Source organism: Macadamia integrifolia, chromosome 11 (genome assembly GCF_013358625.1).
Source record: "Macadamia integrifolia cultivar HAES 741 chromosome 11, SCU_Mint_v3, whole genome shotgun sequence".
NCBI classification, from domain to species: Eukaryota; Viridiplantae; Streptophyta; class Magnoliopsida; order Proteales; family Proteaceae; genus Macadamia; species Macadamia integrifolia.
The window spans coordinates 17,881,100-17,893,797 of record NC_056567.1 but is presented as its reverse complement, the minus strand read 5'-3'; the positions used below and the strand labels follow the sequence as shown (position 1 = coordinate 17,893,797).

Below are 12,698 nucleotides of genomic sequence, written 5' to 3'. Positions count from 1 at the left end.
ACAAGGGTTACTCTACTTGGCTTTAGGGAAAGGGAGACAATTAAAATAAAAGTAATAAATTGATGGTTCTATGGCTAGAAGGGGCAAAGCCAACACATATATTAGCCATGAACCTTGGGGGAAAGGGATAGCAATAATGTAATGACTGAAATTAAAATCCTAAATTAAGAAAGAAAGGGTAGTCAAAAGAGGGAATGAGAGGGGGGAGAGAAGACAATTGAAGGAGCCTACTTACTTAAACTTCAACCCTTAAACTGAAAACTTGATCGATTTGAGATACTACTAGTACTAAAAATCAGATCTGGAATAAAACAAATCTAAAATTTCTAGTACTAGAGAAAACAAATCTGAAGAAAAAATAAATTGAACTTAAAAGACATGCTTCATATCTTGTTTTTGTCACCTAGAACTAAGCCTAGAACTAGAATTTGAAAATTACAACTTGAATTGCTTAAACAATAAAAATAAAAGACTGAATCAAAAATAAAAGTGCTTGCATTAATTGAATAAAAAGAACTTACAAAAGTGTTTAAAGTATAAACCTAGAACTAAAGCTAGAGAAAGAGAAAACTATAGAAAGAGATAGAGCAACTAAAAGAAAACCCTAGAAGAAGAATGAATTGTCCCCCTCCCTCTTACATGAGTTCTATTTATAGGGAATGGGGAGGTAGGGTAACAAATTTCTCTTTCCTAAAAGGGAGAAACCCACAATTGGTAGTGAGATCTTTTGAGACCAAAAGTACTAAGGTGGAGGAGAGAAAAGAGAGAAACAAACTTGGATAAATTTCCTATAATTTTTTTTACTTATTTTCTTTCTTTCTTTTTTTTTTTAATTTATTTGTCTCTTCTTTTTCTCCCTCCAAGGGACGATTTTCCTTCTTGCTTGTGTGATTTGGACAATCTTTTGGTGATGACGTGGAGGAGAGAGAAGATTTAGACAAGATTTATTTCTCAAAAAACCCCTCCCATGATTTTTCTTGCTTCTAATTTGATGTGAAAATCCCCTCCATGCTCTTAGTGCTTTAAGTGAGTGAAAAGTATGAAATCTTTAACAAAATTCTCCAAAAAAATACAACCATAAGATTCGAACTTGAGACCTCCTGGTGAGCAAGGGAATTTTGCACACCATAGCTCACCAACTACACTAGGTTGTTGTTGTTGGAGAGATATGACACCTGATAATGCTTAAAGTCTTTAAAATACAAAACCTGCAAAAGGAGAGTAAAACCCAAGGTAGCTCCATTCTAAATATATAAAATGCATGTTTTATTATCCTAGATTTCACACATAAATGTGCTCATCAGTGGCCAAATAAGCAAGTGATACAGTCTGAGCTTTCCGGCTCAATGCATCAGCCACCACATTAGCCTTACCTGGATGGTATTGTATGTTATAGTCATAATCTTTCATGAGCTCTAGCCATCTTGTCTGCCTCATGTTCAGATCCCTTTGGGTAAAGAAGTACTTGAGACTTTTATGGTCACTGAATATCTCGCACTTTTTCCCATATAAGTAATGGCGCTAGATCTTCAAGGCAAAGATAATTGCCACCAACTCTAGATCATGAGTGGGATAGTTCTTCTCATATTCTTTCAACTGTCTAGATGCATATGCCACTACCTTGCCATGTTGCATAAGAAAGCAACCTAACCCAATTCTGGAGGCAACCATGTAGACTGTCATCCCACCAGTACCTTCTGGTATCATCAGTACCGGGGCTGACATCAATCGTTTCTTTAGTTCTTGAAAACTGTCTTCACACTCCTCTAACCATTTAAATTTCACTCCTTTTCTGGTCAGACTAGTCATTGGGGTGGCAATTTGGGAAAATTTTCTCAATAAACCGCTGGTAGTAGCCTGCCAATCCTATGAAACTTCTGATTTCTGGGGCATTCTTGGGAGCTTCTCACTCTACTACTGCTTTTACTTTTCCTGGTCAACTTTGATACCATTTTCAGACACTATGTGCCCTAGGAATCCAACCTGTTTTAACCAAAATTCAAACTTGTTGAATTTTGCATATAATTGTTGTTCTCTTAATCTTTGAAGTACCATTCGCAAGTGTTGTGCATGCTCTTCTTCCATTTTTGAGTGTATCAAGATGTCATCAATGAAAACGATGACCCACTTATCAAGAACATCATAAAATACTTGATTCATAAGATCCACAAAGGCTACTGGTGCATTGGTTAGCCCAAAAGATAGCACTAGGAATTCTTAATGACCATATTAGGTCCTAAAAGTCATCTTGGGTATATCAATGCTCTTTACCTTGATCTGGTAATAACCAGACCTAAGATCAATCTTGGAGAATACATTAACACCTTGCAACTGATCAAAAAGGTCATTTATGTGTGGCAACGGATACTGATTCTTGATGATCAACTTGTTCAATTCCCGGTAATCAATGCACATACAAAAACTCCCATCCTTCTTTTTGACAAATAGAACTGGGGCACACCAAGGAGAAACACTTGGGCGTATGAACCATTTCTCTAAGAAATCTTGTAACTGAGTCTATAATTCCTTTAGTTTTGATAGTGCCATTCTATACGGAGCTTTAGATACTGGTGCCGCTCCGAGAACCAAATCAATTACAAACTCTAACTCCCTGTCAGGCATAAGCCGAGTTAGATCATCTGGGAAGACATCGGGGAACTCCCTAACTACATTCAATTCCTCTAATGGTGTGACATTTTTTTACATCTTGTACTGAAGCTAGGTAGCCCAGATATCCGTCTTCCAATAAATTTATTGCCAGTAAGGCTGAAATGAGAATCTTTCTAGGTCATTTTGTCTTATCCGCTTGAAACACAAGCTCTTCACAATCATCACTCACCACTTTAATTTGCTTCTCGGCACACATGAAATTTTCCCGATAAGTAGACAACCAATCCATGCCCAATATAACATCAAAGCTCTACATGTTAAATTTGATAAATTTGGCATCCAGTTTCTTCCCGCCTATTTCAATGGAACAGGGCCCGTACACTTCATTTAATTGTGCCACCTTCCCCGTGGGTGTACTAACAATCAATTTACTTTCTAAAGCCCTGAGTGTCATATCAATCTTTTTTGGAAAATCTTTTAGATATAAAAGAATGTGATGCACTAGAATCAAATAATACATAAGCCTGTATACCCGAGATAGATAAGGCACTTGCTATGACATTGAGCCTTGCCTTAACCTCTTCATGCATACATTCTTCCTCGAGGTGGGCCACCTTGAGTCAAGACAGGCCTAGGAACAGGAGGCTGACTCTGCACCACAACTGGTTTGTATGGGCAATCTTTTACAAAATACCCAAGTGAATGGAAAACATAGCACCTATTCTGAGAGGCTAACACTAGTACTGGTGCACTCTATATCTGGCCCTGTGTAGTAGAAAGATGGGGTGTCCGTGGAGCCATAGGCACCGCGTTAGTGTTCAGGTGAAAAGAGGTAGTACTCGGTCTACTGGCTGGTCAGGGCATGTAACCCGATGACCTATAGGGTTGCTGATAGGATGGACCATAATTATACGGCCCACAGAAACTTTGCTCAGGTTACCTGAATCTGCATAGGGATTGGATCTCTTCCACAGTCCAAGTGTGGTAGAGGACTCTCTTTTCTGCTTGTCCTCTATAGTCTTACACTTCTGGATAATTTGAGTAAAATCAGTCAAGTCCATAGCCCCTAAAATTGTGCCAATAGATACTTTTTATCCCTTTAAGAAATTTCTTTGCCTTTTCTTCTGCTATTTTCATGTGTGGAGGGGAAAAGTAGAATAATTCCTCAAACTGTTGCTGATACTCGAGGACAGACTTATTTTTCTAGGTCAAAGCTGAGAATTCAATTTCCTTCCGTTCTCTGAAGCTAGTGTTGTAATAGTTTGATAAGAATAGTTCCTTGAACTGTTTCCAAGTTGATTCTGGATGGGTTACCACCAAAATAGGCTTAGAAGCCTTCCACCATGAATCAACTTCATTCCTCAACTATAACCCAACACATATGAGCTTTTGAGGTTACGCACATTCTACCACCTCAAATATTTTCTCCATTTCTTGGATCCACCGATCTGGCTCTAGTGAATCACTACCCACCTTGGTAAAGATAGGTGGCAAGTGTCTCTTAAATGATTCCACCAGCCTTGCAGTAGTGGCTATTGGTGGATAATATGGAGGATAAGCTGGGTAATATTGGTACGGGGGTGGCACCATATATGGAGGAGTGCCATGAGGAGGGAACCGTGGAGTAACCCCAGGTGGAGTACCTCCTGGTTGGTCCTGTGGTGGTACTGCAAGTAATGCACTCCCTTGTGTCTCAATAGGTGGTGCCCGAGGAGAAACACCCCCCGATTGAACTCCAACACTGGGTACAATAGGAGGATCTTGTGGGAAAGGTACCCCACAAGGATGCTGACCCATACGCATAAGCTGCAACCATTGTTGCATAGTATTCATGAAGGTCTACCGTTGCTGGATTAACTGTTATTGGAATGCCTGTAACGACTGTGCAACATCACTAGGTATAACAATAGGAGGAGGATCCAGAACCTTAGGTGTAGGTGAGTCCTCAAATCTATCTTCTTATCTAAGACTCACCCACGATCGAGGTTTATGAGGGTTAGGTGGTCATCCAATAGATTGGGAACCACGTGGGGCCCCTCTTGCACTACTGTTGGATCTAGTATGTACCATGATGCTTTGTACCTGGATTGCATCAAGATTAGGTAAATTAAGTGCCACATTCATCTCATGTAAGCACAAAATCAATTCACATCGTGCCTCCCATTACATAGTCATAGTGCATTCCATCATCACAGCATGCATTCCACACATTGAGTTTCATATGGTGTCATAATTATTCTATATTAGCATGTATGAATTTTAGTTGCACATCAACCTACAATTTTGTCAAAAATAGGTTCTACGAGGCTTGAATATCAAATCCCCAAAAATCTGGGATTTTTTTGCCCAAAAATCCACACCGGTAGGTGGGTCATTTTCATGACCCGTCGGTGGTGACTCGTCGGTTCTTCGCGCGGTTCTATTTTAAGGGCAGAAAAGCCCACATTTTAAAAACTCTTCATTTCCCTGCTTTCCCTCTCTTCTCCAAAGCGTCCAAGGCATCCAAGAGAAGGATCAAGAAACCCTTACAAGCCCCACACACGCCTCTATTCGCAATCAAAGCCTCTCAAAATTTTACTATATATTCACATTTGATTGCCTAATAGTGGTAGGAGTGCTATATTGTACATATGCATCTCTTTTCTCAATTTGGTATGAATTCTCCCCATTTCTGGGTTAGTGTTCTTGAGAAAATTTGGGCTTTCACACATTTTGACCTTAGTATGCCAAAATATACACATTTTTATGAAATTGAACTTTCCCTCGTATGTTATTGCCAAAATCTCCACAATGCTTTGGATATACTAGGTTTATGCTCCTCTTTATAAAATTTTAAATTTCCTTCTTCTTCGAAAAAGTCTATCAATTTCCTCAAATGGTAACCAACTTGGTATTTACATGTATCCATGCATTACATAAATGCTTTCCTCTCTTATATCATACTTATATGATGCTTCAAGTATAATGACTTCATGATATTTACTCGTCAATTGCATGTTTTGGCAATCTACCACTTATATATGATTACATTATGATTATGGCCTTTCACTATAGACCCTTTCCTCTTTTATTTGTCACAACATGACCATTGTCCACTCAATTTGTTTTGTTAGAGTTTGTCATTTCCACTAATCACTCTTTATGACTTTATGTCTTGTACCTTACTTTTATCCTTTGTTTTACAATTTCCTCTTGGTACCTTATCGGTTTTCTTTCATCTTCCTTTCCACTTTTCAGGATGTCTTCCTGCAAAGGAAAGGGAACTGCTTCTTCTTCTAGAAGCAGACATACTTCTAGTAGAAAGAAGAAGAGTGCTGCCTCCGATTTTTCCACCTCTCAAGCCCGACCTATCAGAGATCTTTCTGAGGACCTTGAGGTCTATGATGAGAATGTATTTTGTAGTCTTGAGGCTGCACTTTCTTGGAGCACCTTCTGTAAAAGACCTATCTTGATGGAGAAGTCAGTAGTGGCAGAGCACTACACTCGAGTTCAGTTGCTTGAGAGATTCATAGCCCTTAGTTGGGAGGCCATGTTATCAATTGACCGCCTATGCTATCCAAGTCTAGTCTAGCTATTTTATTGCAACCTGAAGGTGGTATATAACAGCAGAATGTATACACTGACCAGCCAGGTGAAGGGTCAAGATATTAGGCTACCAATCAAATTGTTGGCGAGGATTCTAGGCATCTCTATGGAGGCTACCTGGTACTATTGCCCTCCTAGGGGTAAGGCTTAGGTCCCCACATGAGCAAGAATCTCCATAAGCACATCTACCAAACCATCTATGACAGCACTGCCCGACCTACGTCCGAGATTATCTTCCTTCCAAAGGTCTGAGTTTTTAGCCGATTGGTATAGTTCAACCTACTTCCCTGGGCCGGGCACCGAAACCAAGTGAACTTAATGGCTGCATATGTGGCATACTGCCTTTACACTGCTTTGGAAAATCTTCCACACCTGTGTCTTCTGAATGTGATCATGAAGACCGTAGAGTACCATACAGTCCATCCTGCTGATGGTAACTACCCATATGCTTGATCCCTCACCAAGATATTCGAGCACTTCCAGGTAGCTCTTGAGGATGAGGTGAGTAGTGCTCCTTTAGACAGATTTGGCCGGGGCATCTTACATAAGATGCAATTGTTTCATCTGATGGAGCCTATAGTGGTGGAGGCAGCCCAGGAGAGGGTTGATGATGAGGAGGATGATGAGGACTATATCCCCAAGGAGGAGGATGTGGATGTGGATGTAGAGATGGAGGATGAGGTCCCCATTAGAGCAGTTCCACCACCTCTAGGTGGAGCCTTTGATTTTCAGGGTTTGATGGCCGAGTTAAAGCCACTACAAGAAGGTCAGGATAAACACCTGACAGGGCAGGCGACCATGCAGGAGACCTAGGTAAGCATGGTCATGGAGATAGATGATTTGGACACCAAGTTGGACTCAGCTTCCAAGGACATGGCGAGGAGCCTGAGATACCTTTAGGAAGATATGGATTTAGTGCACCATCAGCTTCATTATTATGATCAATGCTTGGGTATGAACTTAAGGTCTCAGCTAGGGGATGTCATTGACATTGATGACGATTGATATGATTTCGGGTCTGGAATGATTTTCTTTTCTTACTTTCTGGAATGTGACTTTGGAACTCTATCCTCTTTCCTTCTTTTCTAATTATTCTTTTCTTGATTGTACTTTTTTGTGGATTTCTATCTTGTGTATCTATGGTTTTTGTAATCCTTGTTCTTGTATGAAACTTTTGGTAAACCTAACTTAGTAATACATCATGGAAAAATTTTCAAGTTTTATGTTCTTTTATGTTTTATCTGAAGTCTTTTATGTTTTCCCCAACCCCTTGTCCTATTTTGGGTTTCTAAAAACTTAGTCTTGCCAGTTGTGTGTGATTAGAGTATCACGCTCTGATATCACCGTTGTCATACTCCGTTCACATAGAACCTGACCTATGATCGGGTTCCCTTTGGGGTAACCCAAAACTACCAGGATCATCTGATACAGTAACCATAGCAAAACGACCCACAAGTAATTATAGAATGTAGTATAATAGTTTAGTGGAAGTCTTGTCATAAATGATTAACTGTAATTTCCCATATACTCTTGATACCTAAATTTTTATACATAAAGTATTTACATATGGGCCCGTAGGCATGATATTTACACAAGAAATAGAAATTTAACTATCGAGAGCACAAAAGGGAAATATACCAAAAGAATAAAAAAGAGTACAGTAAATAAAATCTGTCAGTGTTACCCGCAGCACAACCCTCACACGGGTAGCCGTCACCGTATTCAAATTCTTTAGGGACCCACCAATCCCCCACTGGGGTTTTGTCAATTGGACTTGGCATGGGTTCCTCTATAGAGTATCCTGCAAAATCATCTAAAAATGTGTGTACACGAGGGGTGAGCTCACTAGCTTAGTAAATGGAAAGAAAGACACATACAAAATGATACTATATGCATGGGATTCATTTTAATCATATTCTAATTAAACAATCATTACTAGGTCATAGGTAACATGCTACTCACAACTACAGTGAGCATATGCCCTGGGTTCGAGACGTATTCTTCATCCCATGATACGCCCGTAGGGTTGTCAGAGAAGCCCCACCGTGAGCACTTGGAAAAGTAAATCGTGGCTGAACCACAGCTCAAAAATGTAAATCATGGTCGAACCACAGTAGAAAAGTAAATCGTGGCTAAACCACAGTAAATATTAAAAGTAATGCGATTGGCCCTAGGAATATATCACCAAGGTTTCTAACTATCCTAATGATCAGCCAGGCATACTTCTAACCACCATGGCAGTTTGTGATCGATGCTTCCCCACAGTGATAACCCAATACGTAAACCCCTATTGGGAAGGGTCATAGTATGAGGGAATATAAAATCCTAACCACATGGTCCTACATGAGATCGTACAATTGTATAGTACTTTCGTGTCCCATTCCACAGTGTACCAATATATCTATTTCCAAGCCGACTACAGCATCTAATCTAGAAATTCCACATATGTTCTGAAAAATCATCACCATACCACATCATTGATAAATCCATTCTCATGATTCTAGGCAAGTAACAAGCATTTAGAAATTTAAGATATAACATATTCAATTCTAAATGCATCAGTCATACATCAAGCATATGCATGAGAATGGCAATCGAAATGTCAATATAGTCTATGAATGCATAGGATGCCAAAAAGACTCCCAAAATAAGTTCAAAGTTCTCTCTCCACTTATGTATTCTTGTAAAAGAATCTGCACTCACAATATGGGTAAGATCCAGAGTGAAAAGATGAGTTCTCAAAACCTAGCACAAATAAGGAGTTTAGAAATCGTCCAATTTGGGGCTATAAATGACGTAGGATATAGATATGACGCATATAATAGCATAAAGAAGGTTCTCGGTGAGTTTGAGTTCCATCGGAGCTCATTTGGACTACACGTGGGTTATACAGGTGGGTAGGAGAACCCACCTGTGCAATCTGTCTAAACCGATGGGTTATACTGGTAGGTCTGGCACCTGCCAATCCTACCCACCAATAGACCTAGAGGAGACAGGCGAGTCACACTGATAGGTGTGGCACCCACCAGTCCTACTAGTCGGTTGAGTCAGAGGAGATAGGAGGGGTCACACTGGTAGGTGTGGCACTCTTCAGTCATACTAGCCAGTATTCCACGAGTTTTGTTGTTTTCCTTTTTTCTTCCATTCCAACTCTTGGAAATCCAATAGGGTGGTTCCCACTTCATTTTCCACACATTCTAAGCCTCATATACTTGATTGTTCTATAGATTTAAGCCATTAACAAGATTTGGGGAAAGTAATCATACCTTAACTTGAAAAACCCCAAATCTTGGGATTTCCCCTCCCAACTCAAATGCCACTTAATAACTCCCAAATCCTTACTTCCATTCTTAAATCCTTCAAGGAAATCACACAATGGTTTCATTATTCCCTAGATTCAACCATAGACACAAGGGTTTCACTATATCTCATGGGTTTATGGCATTTCTGACCTCAATATGTAGATCTCAAGACACCGGTGAAGATACCGACAGCGAAAAGGTATGACATGACCATGGGATCCAAGGGGAAAACCTATTCCCCCTTCCTTCTCTCCTTCTTCCTCTTTTCTCCCTCTTTTTTACTCCATCATCAAACTTTGTTGAAAACCATTAATGAGGGAGAGAGAGATATAAAGGCTATTTATACCCTAGTGTTATAAATATCTTCTAAGGTCCATTTGGTGTCACCCATTTATGGATCGAAACACATTAAATCGCATTTTCAGGTGAAGTAGCCAACATCATCGGGCATACGAGACCTCGTTATGATGAGGAGGTTGAAATATACGTGCTCATCCAAGCCAAGCATGATGGGGTCCATGTTACCCCAACGGGTGGGTCACATTGGTGGGTCTCACACCTACCAGTGACACTCACCAGTTGGCCAAACAAGCCAACCTTGCTGTATTTTGGATGAAAATGGAATTTTGACACATATCTTACTCTCACCACATGATGTGGACTAAGTTCTTATCATTCAAATATGATAACGTACCTTTCCTATTCATACATGGGCTTGTGATATGTGCAAGGGCACAGCTTAGACGTACGAATCACTTTGGGTATTGGGTCAATCTTGTTCGGCCACCCGGTATTTGACATCACCCTTGCCGCCATATACCTTAAGGCACCAGCATCAACCCATTCCAGTTCAGACCTTGCAAGACCAAATCAAACTAACTAGTCAATAAATCAGGCTTAAAGAGTAGGGCTCTACACCCCATCCTCAAAAGAGACCTCCAAATTATAATAGAAGTACCAGACAAGATCCTTATGGCATGGACTGTCAGTGTGGAGCATGAGTTGCCATCCCAAGGCTATAAATCTCTCTGACATCTGATAAGCACTGAAGTCGTCGATCACTATGGTCTTCTCCATCATGACTGGCCTTGTAGAGAAGATGGACCTGGTGACAGCTGCCTCAGTGCTGTGGAACAAACTCTCATCATAATTCATCGGATTGATGGAGGGGTTCCTTATGAGCCATGCCCATGATGAAGAGGAACCGGGGGCAGCGTTCCTCCCCTGGGAGGTAGTGGTCTTCCACCGCTTGGAGGAGGCAGTCTCCTTGCCCTTTCTAGAGGACATCCTGCAAATATAAAAGAGATGTGTAAGTAAACGAACAGGAGATATGGAAAGAATGTGATAGCAGTATTCTAAAAAGGGGGGTGAGATGATCTCTACGAGAAATGACATGGATAATAAAAACCCCATAGTGCAATGAGCAATGCCAAAATGCAATGATGCTAAGTGATGAAATTGAGAGAAGTAAAGAAATGTATGTAAGGATAAGTGAGGTGCCTATTGAATACAGGGAAATGAAGCATATGGATGCAAGGACCTACTAAATGCCCAAATACAATTGAATGGATGGCATTAGGCAAAAATCATAGCAAGAAGTCTAAATAAATGAGAGAAGATGAATGGGAGCCCCAAAACAATAAATTGGGCAAAACTCTATATTTTTGCAAGAAAATTCTTTTGAGACAAATATATTACTAATTAGTGGAGGCAGACATAGCCGAATCCATTATTCATAAGAAAAGGAAGGAAAATGAGGAAAACCCCCAAAATTTCTCAAGAATTGATCATAAAACGGGGATTATGTATATCAAAAGAAGGGAAATCTATGAACACATAAATGGAAATCATTACTCTACTAGTGCGTGGGTGCATTGAGAGTGTAGTGTTATTGAATCATACAATTGCAAGAAATAAGTGAAATGAGAAGATAAACCCTAAAACAGAGAAATTAGGGCAAGAAATTGAGATTTCCTCTCTATAAATGGTCAATCAAAGCCAACAAACCATGGAAAGCATAAATGGGTCATCATCTTGGCAAGAGACTAACATTCCATGGAAGAAAATGGGACAAATGAAGAGATTATAAGTTCTATAGTGAAAGAATTCCGAAAAACATCATTCTCAAAGAGAAAATGGAGAAAATGGAAATTACTTATGATTTTGAGAGGATGAAGAAGTGTTGGAACACCGATTTGCTAAGTGAGATCGTGAGTTGAAGCATCGGATAGGACCCCCAAATTCCTTGCTTTGAGTTAGAAAGAAGAAAGAGAGAAAGTGGGGGAAAAGGGTTTTAAAGCCCCCTTTTTAAATGGACTCAGACGAGACCGACAGGCCGCCGATCGACCTTACTCGCTGGTCTTTCCCGTCGGTTTGTGTACTAAGGTCCAGAATGGCCTGTGCTCGGAAATTTTAGTGTTTCGTGCTTAGTGGGCCCCAATTAGGTGCCAATAGGGGTGTTTCGCCACATAGTTAGTCATTGTTGGGAAACCCAACTATGCATTGATAATTAATGTGGGCGTGTTTGGTCATGAGGTGTAGTGCATCAATGTAGCCTATGATATAAAATGCATTTGATTATGAATTTATATACAAACATTGTGGCACTCAATCAATGCTTACATTTTGGAATAATCTTGGTACAGAGCACCATGGTACTCACTAGATCCAGTGGTCATGCTTGTGGTACCTTTCGTGGTCAACCACCCATTTCCCGTGGTCCTCAACCTGTGGGGCAATCCTCACAATCACCACCACAAGTGGATCATGATTCAGAGGAAGTTCAGGGTAACCCACCCGTAAATGAAATTCTGGGTCCCCCACATGTCATCACTCTTGGTGATGTGGTGACCCTAATACAATAGTCACAAGGGGCCTTTCAGCAGCAGTTGTTTCAATAGCAACAAACTTTTCTGGCTTCTATGTAGCAATACTTGAACCCTACTCCACAGGGTCAACCTCCTAAAGGGGTTACTCCACAAGAACCTCCAGTGGGGTCAGGTGTTAGGGTACAATTAGGAGGAACACCACCTGGGGTTACACCTCAAGATCAACCAGGAGGTACCCCTCTGGTTCCACCATATGGCACTCCACCATTTATGATGCCTCCACCTTATCATCCATACTATCCACCTTATCATCCACCATCTACCACTACTGTAAAGGTGGTGGAGTCTTTTAAGAAGTACATGCCACCCATCT

The 12,698-nt window shown here is 40.4% G+C and overlaps 1 pseudogene; it reads right to left on the bottom strand.

Moving 5' to 3' along the window:
* The window catches only part of LOC122092946, a 37,435-nt pseudogene extending 33,001 nt beyond the window's left edge, over positions 1–4,434 (bottom strand).
* Positions 4,435–12,698: the final 8,264 nt, after the last annotated feature.